We start from the raw sequence: 13,599 nt of genomic DNA on the forward strand, positions 1-13,599 counted from the left end.
AAGTGTTTTTAACAGCCGGACAGAGAGACAGACAAACAGACGGACAACAAATTTATGCCATAACGGTTTCGTTTTAACCGATCGAGGTATGGAACCGTAAAAAACGACACCTCGTGACAGGCGGGACTCAGTACAAGAGTAAAACGCCGCAGGCGCTGCCTTGGACTCACTTGCCACTGTCCTGTAGTCGATTCAGACAAGAAAGTCGTTCGTGTAAAAGTGTCTTCAGTTTAGTTATAGCAGCTGCTACCAGTTGAATCCAATGTTGCCATATAGAGATAGGTTTCCCGCGGCATCGAATAACTATATGGTCATTTTAAGACTGGCGGAAATTTTAAATCAAACACTGGACATTTTTGTATTAATTTCGAGTATAAGACGGACCTGAATTTTGCAGGCAATTTCTCGAAGAAGAAAGTGTGACGTCTAGTCTGTAAAATCTTTATTTGTCGCCGTGTCCGTAAAATCAGTATTTGTCGTCGCCATTGCCCATCATTATTGTTTTGAGAAGCAACATCAATCAGTCTTCGAAATGAAGACCACAACAACAACATTGTTATAAGGTTTTATTGGCTCTACTCTGGAAACTTACGTGTAATGATAAGCTAGTGCACGCAAGGGCCGGCAGAATTCACGTCACGAAAGCGTCGCGTTGTGCACACGGCCACCGGCACCTCTGCAGCTGATAATCTTATCTCCTCCGCGTATTGTTTTCGTTCAGAGAACTCGTTGTGGGGGCTTCGCTGGGAACGCCAGGGTTATCAAGCACAACGTTAGCAGTCGAGGAAAGCGCACATTTAATACTGTGACACACTCTGTTCTAGAAAATAATTGGCTTTTCTCGTACTGTTTGCGCGCACGAATCGATTATCAGCAGAGGTCAGTGAAGGAGAGTATAGTCCGTAGCATAAGTAGAAGAAGATTATGGCAGTCGTGGAAATGCTAGGCGAAAAATGTGGCCAATAACGCGACGTGATACCCAGAAAAATTTCAGTGGTTGGTAACGGGAAGCTTTGAGTGATGGAGGTCGCTCCAGGTGTTGGCTGTGGCAGCTGCCTTAATGGAATTCTTTTGACTATTATAGTCAGAGTTCAAAAAATGCGCTTTTGTGTTGAAAATATTTTGCTTGAACTGGCGATGTTTGTATTGAGGAGACAAGCATATTGCAATGTCAGTTTTGAATGTGTATTTAAGTCGGCTCTCGGCAACACTTTATCGCTTGAACACAAATGACAGTAGGAAACACCGACTTCACTCAACAGCTTAACGCTAGTCCGCACCTTGGGAACCAGTCCGTAGCGAAGAGTCGTCGGCAGCACACGAACCAATAAAACAAGCAGAGCACGCGCGAGAGAAAACCCACATTGTAGGAGCGCTCATCGCCGTTGAGTCCGTCACAGCCGTTTGACCCACAGCTCTCTTGAGTTCTTCCAATATTGTTCAGTTTACAATAAATGACCCTGAGACCAGACCAGTAACATTCAGGGCATCACCATAATTAGAGAACAAGAACTCCCTCTAAGTTCAAGGTAATCAACAAAACAAAGAAAAAATACTAGTTTATAGTCTTTATACGGTGAGGAACGACATACCTCTGTCACATTTTTTAGAAATCTTTATTCGTTCGTGAAAAGCCATGACATGGAATGGTTGCAGCTCGTTACTACCGGGATCGCTCTTACCTACTTTGGTATACAATGAAATACAGCTTGCGGACCGGTCTGGATTACTATTTCGTGGTCCATCTGAACAGATGTTTGAGTGAGGAGAGTGTAAGAGAAGCAAAAAGAGGGTTTCCATTCATGTTCGTCTTTTTACACAGTATCACAGTTTTTACGTAGATTTACGAAGAGCATTAATGGGCAGCAGGTAAACATTATTTCCTTGTCAAATGACAGCCGTCAATATTTGACGATGGTTTTGTTTGTGGGATGTGACTTCCAGGAAGACACACGAATGTGGTTGTCATTGTAGCATAGCCAATATCCAGGAAAATATGTGCCAGTCCATTTTAGTCTGTGTTATTAGCTGATGGAGATGTGGATGTACAGCAGTTCTTATAACGAAGACTTGACCTTCGACATGCTTAAATTCTAGTCAGTGTAAGTATGTATTTGAGCCGAAATTGTAACATATCCTCCCAAGTATTCCTAACTGAAATTCCCTCTTTCCCTTTCTCGGCCTTGCAGGGGTATATAGCTGGAAAGAACGAAGTTCTGTTAATAGCCCGTGCCCGTACTGCTCTCATGATAAGGGAATGAAATATGTTAAAAAACTTTTAGAAAACCACAAGCAACTATTTTTTTGTCTGGACCAAGAAATAAATAAAAGTGTTGTTCAAATACTCCGACTTCGACCTAGTTTGTCACGATTCCTCACTTGGTTGTAACACAAATGCCAGAAACGGTGATCCCTCCCATTTATTCCCAAGTGGAAACCGCACTACCAGCTCGCCTTTTTATTTGCCTGAAAAGAATTAAGGCTCTGTCACAATGGGCCGTATTTCAAACAGTCCGTTCTTAAAATGTTCAAATGCGTGTAAATTCCTAAGGGACCAAACTGCTGAGGTCATCGGTCCCTAGACTTACACACTACTTAAACTAACTTATGCTAAGAACAACACACGCACACCCATCCTGGAGGGAGGACTCGAACCTCCAGCGGGAGGGGCTGCGCAGTCCGTGACATGACGCCTGTAACCGCGCGGCCACCCCGCGCCAGCCCGTTCTAACGCAGTGCAATTTGTAGTAACTTGTTATTAGCTCAGAAGTGTTCCATATATGGAAAATGAATTCTTCCCTTATTGTCTGTCAACAACTGAAAATCGTAAACGGTCGTCATGAAATGGGGAGCTCTGTCAGTGTTGACTCGGCGCCGCTGTTGCCTGGCATCGGCTGGCCCATACACTTGTCGCCGGCGGGAGAAAGTTGCGCGCGCTCGTGCGACGACCCCGACACTTTCCTCTGCGGATCAGCGAGACGCACCACCACTTTCATCTTGCGTCCCGCTGAAGTGACACTCACCTGGAGGTGCTGCGTTTGGTCAAAAGAATGTGCCACCATTACCTTTACTCCCATCCCAAAAGCGGACTCTTCGTGACTCTTCGTTCAAGGCGAAACACGTAATTCTTGCACCAACGGTCACTGCAACAGATCCAATTTCGAAGTGAGATAATGCCGTTATTTTACGAGGAACATTCAGTAATAAAGAGACAAGTTGATGTTGCAATGAAACAGTTTATCGAAGGAGTTTATACTTTCATGACTTCGTGCTGGCATCACTGGAATAAGCTGGGAACATCTGACAGTTGAAAACTGTTTTGTTTATAACCTCAGCATTGCATTTAACGATGGCGTGTGCGCTTGAAGTTCCCACATTAGCTGACCAACATCCAGTAATCCGTCGTTTGCTTTTCTGAAGATGCAAAACCGCTAAAATCTTTTCAAATGGTTCAAATGGCTCTTCAGCACTATGGGACTTAACATCTGAGGTCATCAGTCCCCTATATTTAGAACTACTTAAACCTGACTAACCTAAAGACATCACACACATCCATGTCCGAGGCAGGATTTGAACCTGCGACCATAGCAACAGCGCCGTTCCGGACTGAAGCGCCTAGAACCGCTCGGCCGCAGCGGCCGGCTACAATCTTTTCTAGAATGATGTTATAGAGTGATGAAAGTTCTGTGAACCGCAGAAATTTTTATATGTGGAAGAACAGTTCAAAAATCGTGGAACTTCGGTGACTGACGACCAACTTCCTCGCCCCCCAGTTGAAGTGTCAACTCCTTAGCTTGATTTTCTAATTATTTGGAAGGTCAGCGTACAATAAACAGTGCCTACTGCTTACACTTTCTGATGAACAAAGTGAAGCCCGCAATGAGAGAAAAGCGTCGTGGATCTCAAAGAAAGGCGTGATATTGCTACATGACAATATTTGCGTTCACACCGCCCAGCTGACCCATGAAACCTCTACAGAAATGGTTGGGAGATACTACGTCATCATCCGTATGATCCAGATTTGACTCCCTCGGATTTTTATTTGTTTGGTCCAGTCAAGGAAGAAGTATGTGAAAAAAGTTTAGCAACAATGAGGAGTTCAAAGAATGTGTGGGAATGTGGCTCAAACAACAAGGCAAAGAGTTCTTTGCAACAGATATACGCCTGCCTGTGTGGACGAGCGGTTCTAGGCGCTTCAGTCTGGAACCGCACTGCGGCTACGGTCGCAGGTTCGAATCCTGCCTCGAACATGGATGTGTGTGATGTCCTTAGGTTAGTTAGGTTTAAGTAGTTCTAAGTTCTAGGGGACTGATGACCTCAGATTTTAAGTCCCACAGTGATCAGAGCCATTTGAACCAGCCAACAGATATAAACAACGGTCGTCGGTGAGACAAGTGTGTTAATATAAGTGGTGATTATGTTGAGAAGTAGTAAAAGTCTCATTTTGTAAAAATACACATTTTTTACATCAGTTTGTCTCTTTAATTACTGAATGTTTCTCGTATTTCGAAAAATCTCATATGATTCGCGGCATCAGATCCTCGTAGAAAACGTATTTGACTGAAATGGAATATACATATTTCTCTGTTTATCTGTCGTTACCGACGTGGTGCAGTGGTTATGACAGTAGAGTCCGATTCGCAACCAGTCTGTATCGCTATATTCCACACTTCACCATATATTGCTTTTGATTTTAGATCGAAAAATTCTTTGAGCAACATATTACGTTGAAATTACCCACAAAATACTATAACAACAATAGGGTCATTCTGTTTCTATAGCTTTCCTCACTCTCATCAGACGAGAAGACGTAGATGCCGTCACCTTCACACAGAATTTTTGACGTGACAGACCCTTGATTCTAGGGGCCTTAATTTTTACTTGTGGACATACAGACATTTGTCAATACATGTCATGTGGAGACAGCTTTTACTGGATGAACTGATAATGTAAAATTTGTTTGTCCTTTTGAACAATAAGAATGCGTCGAAACCATGGTAAAGGTTATTTTGAAACCACCATTTATTGCAACTGTTTGGCTGTCTTCCATACCCACGAATGCAGATATAATTAAATAAAATGACTATACTGATTTGATTGAAAGTTCTTGCGTATCATTTTTTTTTATTTCCAGTATCCTTAAGAAAATATTTTCTCCTTTTTTCAGGACAAAGCTTATGAAAATAATACGTGAATCTTTAAATATTGATTATTTGCACAGTCATAAGAAATCTGTTATTATAATTACACGAAAATGAGGAACATAGTGCTGGCAAGGAAGTTCGTCTCGCGCTTTTCAAACTAAGGGCTCACTTGTTCAACTGCGGACTACTTAAATAGTAGCGACCATGCAAAATATATACGCACTCCTAAAATTTTCTTACTCGGTTTTCTTGAAAACGCTTGAGAGTTGCCTCTTCCTGTTTCCGGACGTTTAAGTCCTTGTCGGCCCTACACATCCTGTCAATATGAATCAAATCGCTGGGGGGGAGGTCCGTATGTCTCCCTTGTTAGCCACAGCGAGCAACCGACAGTCTATTCAGCTGCGTATCAGATCGGACCCGATTTGAATGTAGGGCATCAGAAATCCACTTCTACCAGGACCACATGGAGGCAAAAGGACTGCATACAACTCGGTAGCCGAAAACCGATATCACATCCATTACCATCCTATGTGTCAGTGTTTACCTTTTCCGAATGGAGCGAGAAAGCCCCGGTACCCGAGGCTGGCGGGGGCTGGTAACTCCGCGGCGTGTGGACGTCAGCACTTTCTCCGGAGATCCTCGCCCGCAACTGGAGCGTCCTGGCTGGACCACGCATCGCATCGCGTCCCGCTTTCCCGCTACTTTCTGCGAGTCGCGCACTGCCTGACGCATCTACATATACACACTGCATGTTCAGATTAACAATTATTGAACTATATGAAAAAAAGTAAATTAGTTACAAGGTACGGCGTGCACACACTTTATTCAACATGTAAACGTCACTACAGATATTCAGATTTAGGTTATGACATGTTCGATATGCCTGCTATCATTGGCGATGATGTGGTGCACAGGAATAGCGAAATTCTGCATGACCCGGCTGAAGTGTCGGAACATCAGTGCTGTCGATGACCTCCTGAGTGGCTGTCTTCAGCTCGGCAATGGTTTTTTGGGTTATTGCTGTACACCTTGTCTTTACTATAGCCCCACAAAAAGGAGTAGCATGTGTTCAGATCCGGGGAATATGGCGGCCAATCGAGGCCTAGGCCAGTGGCCTCTGGGTACCCCAAAGCCAGAATGCGGTCTCCGAAGTGCTTCTCCAGGACATCAAACGCTCTCCTGCTTCGACGGGTCGCGGTCCCCGAAGTGCTTCTCCAAGACATCAAACGCTTCGAGGGGTCGAGTTCCGTCTTGCACGAACCACATCTTGTCGAAACCAGGGTCACTTTCGATAGTGGGGATGGAATCATCTTCCAAAACCTTCACGTACCCTTCGGTAGTCACCGTACCATCATAGAATATCGCACCGATTATTCCGTGACTGGACATTGCGCACCACACAGTCACCCAATGAGGGTGAAGAGATTTTTCTATCGCGAAATGCGGACTCTCAGTCCCCCAAATGCGCACACTTTATTCAACATGTAAACGTCACTACAGATATTCAGATTTAGGTTATTGACAAACCCTTCCAAATGAAAGTGGGCATCATTGCTGAACCAAACAACAGTGCGCATACTGATTCCTATCATGCTTCGCGGCCAACAGTGCAGTTTGAACGTCCTAACGCAAGCCGTTCAGAAGTTATGACGATTTTGTTTCATATATTCAATAATTGTCGCCCCGTATGTGGTGTAAAGTACGCGGTAGCAACTTATTGTAGCACCTGAGGTAGAATAATGAGAGGTAAGGCTAACCTAGAATTTCCAGAAGAAAAAAGAGTGGTGAGAGTGAACTGAAAATATAAAAGCAGGTAGCTGGGACCAGTCACTTACGAAATATTTCTCTGTTTTCATGAACTACACTGCTCTGCAAAACTTACGGACCGGATAAAAAATAACATATTAACAATTCGGCGGAAATGAATGGAAATGCGGGAGCGTGTTGCCAGAGGTCACACACTCGTGCACAGAAAGCTGGACGTGACACGGCGTGGGGTCGGCGTGACTGTAGAACAAAATGGGGACGGTTCCGCAGTTAGTGATCAATGACGGTGCTCTGTCTCACCAGCTGCGACATAGTCGCGTATATGAACAGTGATCCAGTACTATCAAATGTTTTTTTTTTATTCCAGTATTTGATCACAATATCAATTCTTTTGACGATGAGCGTTTTCAGTCACTGATGACCATCCTCAGATCTTTTCTGTACCATGCCCTAAAGTGACATGGTCGTAATGGCATCGTCAAAACATATAAATATGTTCAGCACAGCATCGTCACATAGATCTAAAATAAGGTGCAGAATAGGCCACATCGTCCACACAGAGTTGCAAAAATGACTGTGTGGACGATGTTGCCTATTCTACACCTTATTTTACATCTATGTGACGATGCTGTGCTGAACATATTTATATGTTTTGACGATGCCATTACGGCCTTATCACTTTAGGACATAGTGTAGAAAAGATCTGACGATGGTCATCACTGACTGAAACCGCTCATCGTCAAAAGAATTGATATTTTCATATTGTGGTCAAAGACTGGAATAAAAAAACATTTGGCGGTGCTCTGTGGTGGTGGTCTTCATTATAACATGACCCGGAGATAACATTTGGACGACTTCACACCGGGAACAATCATCGGGAAACTGGAAGAAGGGCGAAACGCGACGAATATAGCCAAGGAGTTTGCTATTGCTCACAGCTTTGTTTCACGTTCATGAGCAGCGTTCGGAACCATAGGCACTGCCGCGCGAAGGAGAGGTGTTCGACGCCTGTCAACTACAGCAAGGCATGACCGCTATGTTGTGCAGAAGGCTAGGAGGCACCGACGTCAAACTTCAGGTGCATAATTCTGTATTTCGACATCGTCAGGTGACATCTGTAGAATGAGCGTCTTTGTTATATCCCGCATCCTTTACCTGGTTGCTTATCTGCCAACCCAACACGTTGGATATTGTGTTTTTCGCGTTATTTTAGAGATACTCACGGAACAAGTTTTTAAATGCCGCCTCCGTAGCATACTGTGAACAGAAATTTACAGATTTTCCCTACTATCTCGAAATACAGCTCTGTCTCTTGATTAGTCTCTTGGCCACTACAGTGCCTTTAAGACCTAAATTTAAGTTGTTACTTGATTCTTCTTTGCACAGCACTGCATAGCCACTCATGGTGGATGCTCAGTCACAGCCTTAGCCTAAATAATTACTCATATCTATTCTGTCTCATTACATATATTCAGTTAACTAAATTCGTATTCTAATGCAGACTGATGTTTGACCTGGGTAACGAAAGTAGTTGATTCGCATTATCTTTACGGTAGGATGATTTCTAAAACAGTCTTCCGTAATTTTAGCATAGCGTAAGACGTCACTTGACTGATCAATTTTAGGAAATTTTCAATTTTTCCTTCCTGTTTTTTAAATGTTTTCCCTTCTTTTAATTCCAGTGCTACTTTATCTTCGAGCGCATTGCCCTGGCCGTATCAACTTAATTACGCCCCTACTATTACCGCTGGATGGTTTCCTTAATTTCTGGTGTTTATCTACCACGTAACGTCTTAGCCTAAACAACAAATCGCGACGCAACGCAGTCTTCAACAATAGACGGGTTACCGTCAGCGGCTCAGGCCGTTGCCGAGCATCAGTTCAGGAAGCGGCGACTGGCGAGCAACGTGAATGCGTCCGCCCACAGTCAGCAAAATCTTAAGGAAACCGTGAAATGCAGTAAGAACGTGGAGCAACGCTAGCAGTCAGAAGGTAAGCCGTCAAAAAACATCTCAGTTCCGCCAGCCCGTGGCTCCTTAAACACAGGCATCAAATCGATTGCATGTTTATGCAGATGCATAACATATATATTCTCACACGTATGTACATATTTAGTGAATGTGGGGATCCTGGTAATTTCCAAGAATGACTGCATGTCGAACGCACGAGACCCTAACGATATATATCGAACGTGGAGCTCGATAGCGACCACATGACTCTGGTGCCGCAAGTAAAAGATACTGTTTATAGCGTTCACTAGAGAAACGAGAAAAGATGAACGTTTACTAAGGTAAATTATTTACAGATGTGAGTAGTAACTTTTCTTCCTTTACTCGTCAGCCACGTCTTCTTCACGAACTATTTCTGATTCCGCTGGCAGCAATCCCTTCCCATAACACAGTTACACTGTTGCTACGCCAGTCAGAAATATCGGGAGAGTATCAGGAGGGTCAATTTTTACACACAACCCCAAGGTTGATATTGGAAGAGGTAGAGTTAGTCCCCCTCTCCCGGACGCCCCTCTCTTTTTGTCGACGATTTCCACAGGCGTTCAGTGTTCCGTGTGCAGCCAGGTGGATCGTCCGAGGACACAAACTCAACAGAATGATTCACAAATTCATGATGAGATCCTTCTTTCTTTAAGGTGTTGTATGACGTAAAGCTGTCTGTTATCAAATTCGTGCCTTGCAACACAAAGTGCTTTATCAGAAAGACTCAAGTGGTCTTCCCCCTTGAATAAACTCTAACTATAAAGCGCTTGCAGGATTCTCTTTCAGTCGCTAAATACCCAAATATGTTCAACTTCATTTTTCAACGGAGTCCGCTCTGGTATTTCCTGGTAACTATATGCGATTCGTTTATTGTGACAATCTTATTTTGCCCACCGACTGAACACACTGGTTCGTGACTAGGAAGTAACACAATTCTCGGCAGAAACCGTAGTAGTCGCACACGGTGTTCGTGGACAGTTGTGCTTCAGATGCTGTCGCTTGCAGCGTATCGTCTCTTATCCGACACGAAACTAAAAAAAAAAATGCTGTTCTCTGAGGATAACTTAGTACTGCCAAACCATGTGTTCTTATGTTGTTGTCACACTGCACGCAGTACAACTGCAAAGGAAAATTAGCATCCGCAAATTTCTTCCGAATTTTCACGGAGTTGAGTCCATGACATTCTACACAGTTACTGCTATCCTTACCTGGAAGCCGTCCGAAGTCCCAGCCAAACAACTTTCCATATGGGCGTATCTAGCCTTTGCTTAGAGGTGGGGCCAAAGTAAGAATATTCGATAACAGATACGAATTAAAAAATATTTATTCATATAAGATGTTAACTAATTTTACTTCAACAATAACCTATGAGAGTTCTGGCAAAACATGGTTAAGACTTGAGTTTCAAATTTATTTTGTGCTTCTAGAACCATTTTTCTATGCACATTCATCATACAGACGCCTACGGTTTTCCGTCATTGTCGAACGTAACCAAGTCTTGATTCTTCGTAACGTACTGAGCGCTCTATCGTTGATACAAGTTGAGCCGGGTTGCGCGAGCGAAATGTGAACTGCCTGTTTTACGGCTGGGTTTCATTAACTAGCGCAACAAGCGCCATTTCCTTTAGTTCGCTCTGTGTCACTTATTTTTGTTCCCACATATTCTGCCATAGTTCCTCTCCCCTAGAAAACCACTAAAATCGTAATAACTACAAGAAGCTTCTATTTCTATCAAAAAGTCTTGATACGATATTTGAAGCATTGTGTGAGGGTGTAATGTAAGCAGTGAGAGTATGCAGGTAAATTATCCTCCAAAATACGTTGCTCGAGAGCCATAATTGAAGAATCTAGGAAGGGAATCATTACAGATCTCTTCCAAAACTCGCTAGCAGTCTGTGCCGGAAGTTCTGCACGATGTGTCTGCCGATTCGTGGCATTTTAATATCCATTCCAAGATCGTTGGCGTTTGTTTCTGCTTCGGCTATTAAACTCTCGCTTTGAACATCGGCGCTTTCACAATGTTCCCTCAAAGTGTCAGTTATTCTTCTGATATGGTTTGCACACTGAAGCATGTCCATACTTTGGACTACAGAGCATTTATTATCGGTTACAGCAGTGCAGAATATTTTACTATGAAACAAACACTAACAAATTCGTAATTTGTAGCGGCGCAATGCAACTATAAAGCAGATATTCTGGTTGCAATGTTGCCGTATTTTAAAAGTGTCGGAAGTGCCATGTCCACCTGGACATAATTATCTTTGAAAATACTGATACTTTTATACTTATGGGACCACGTAGTTTCTTAGAGGATTGGAATATTTCGTAAGCAGTTTCGACGAAGGGCCGACTCTTGAAACAAATTTATTATTTCTTGTATTGTGGTAAGTGCATTTCGTATTACCGGTATTTGGTTTAAGTCATGCACAACTAAGTTCAGTTTGTGGTTAGCGCAGTGAGAAAAGAGCGCCTTTTTATATTTCTCTCGCATAATTTTCTGAACACCACCTTCCTTTCCTGACACAGTCGAACACCCACCATAGTCTTATCCTACGCCAATTTTCGAGATGTAGACCCGTGTTAACTGTAAATTCTTCGATGACAGACGCTTTAGATTTCGCATCCATGGCAGTCGGTTCCACAAAACGAAGAAACTCTTCACGAACCATGATCTTTTCCTCATCAAAAACCAATGGAAAGTTGCTCCTTTTCTGATATGTCACAGCTCTTGGCTGCCAAGATTTGATAGGCAAGTGCGTGCTTTACCTCAGCAATGATATCGTCGCCGGCCGCGGTGGTCTTGCGGTTCTAGGCGCTGCAGTCCGGAACCGTGAGACTGCTACGGTCGCAGGTTCGAATCCTGCCTCGGGCATGGATGTGCGTGATGTCCTTAGGTTTGTTAGGTTTAAGTAGTTCTAAGTTCTAGGGGACTGATGACCTAAGATGTTAGGTCCCATAGTGCTCAGAGCCATTTGAACCATTTGAATGATATCGTCGCTAATGACATCTCTGCATAAATTAATTATTTCATTCTGAATTTTTGGAGAAGTGTATGTGGCATTTATTGTACAGTTTTCTGCGTATTGTTTCACAATTTGGTCACCAGACCCAATTTTAAGTTTTATAAATTCTTGAAAAATACCTTCATGTTGTTATTTGCTCCTTAGAGGTAGGTCATAAGTACCACAGAACATCACAGTCGAAATTATTGATCCGATTACATTCTTGTTGGCTCCCATTTCTTTTTCATAGGCAGAAATCAACTGTACATTGACTGGCACATTTTCAACAAAACTTTTCACAGCTGTAGCTGATGTTTTGTGGCTTTGAAATGTCGCTTGAGGTTTTGCAAATTACGCATATCTTTATAGGAGTGAAAGATCTCACCATAAAACAACTTTGCATATTTGTTAATATTGATGAAAACAACACACAATAAATGCACAACGCGTCTTGTAATTTCTGGAAATACGCCAGCAAAGGAGCATATTCTGCCAATCAATCGTGCTTAAATTTTCTTTTTAATTGTACAGTGTCCTCAGCAAAGTCACCGTTCGGAGGTGGAATCCAACAATCCTTTTAAAAAATTTCACGTTTTTGAGATGACATCACGTTATACGAACAACCTAGCTATTGACCCACGTCATTATGACAGTAGACTTGATTCTGTCCACCAGATCCAGATGGCAACCTAACTTCACTTGACACTGATGCATGGAAACAGCATCTGCCATTATCACTTTCGCCACTACTATTTTTATGTGATTGTTTCCTCTTCTTACGCTGCTTCGCTAAAAAGTATTATTTAGGTATAGATAACTGAAATCTAGGCTAGGCGAAATAATCTTCTTACCATTTCATTTTCGAATTGGAATCATCGACCATAATACCAAAACAATTTTAAAAAATAACTACGCAAAATTTTTAAATGATCATTAAATGTAGTTAGTAGGTAATAAATTGGAAAAGCAATATTTGAAGTAAAGCGAAGTATTCGAAAACAGCTACTTAAAAAAAATAATCTAACAAGTAAAAATACTGATATAAAAGTAGGTTAGAGAATAAACATTTGATCATGATGGATATAAGTATTACTAGCTTTCCGTCCAGCAACTTCTCTCGTGTTATTCGATTTTCCGGTAGGAAGAGATATCACATAGCAATAAAAAGTAGCCTCTGTGTTATTCTGATGTATAAGCTATATTACTGCACAGTTTCATGAAAATCCCTTCAGTATTCAGCCATCTTCATAAAATTTCGCGTTTATGATATTAACACGATTAGATATACTTTGGTTACAAAAATTTTTGAAGCTAACAAAAAAATAAATAGACGTTTAATTCAGACCAGTTCACTTACATAACTAATCAGAACATTATAGGAATTACATTAATACAAATATGTACGTATCTCTTGTTGTGCTAAAAAGTTTCTCATATCAATTTCAGGTAGCCAGCTTATTGCAGTTTAATTCAAATTACTTTGAAGTAAATAGCTATACCACTATTCACTCACAAACAGGAACATTATGAACACATAAAAGAACACACATTTGAGAAACAATGGCAATTGATCGCGGTTACCTTGACAATGCACTTTTGACAGCCTGGCGAAGCCCCTGGAGCGGAGTCGTCTGCGTGCCGAGGGGGGCAAATCAAGAATGCATCATCGACGGTGCATTATTTACCCCGGTAATT

The sequence above is a fragment of the Schistocerca nitens genome, chromosome 6 (assembly GCF_023898315.1).
Source record: "Schistocerca nitens isolate TAMUIC-IGC-003100 chromosome 6, iqSchNite1.1, whole genome shotgun sequence".
NCBI classification, from domain to species: domain Eukaryota; kingdom Metazoa; phylum Arthropoda; class Insecta; order Orthoptera; family Acrididae; genus Schistocerca; species Schistocerca nitens.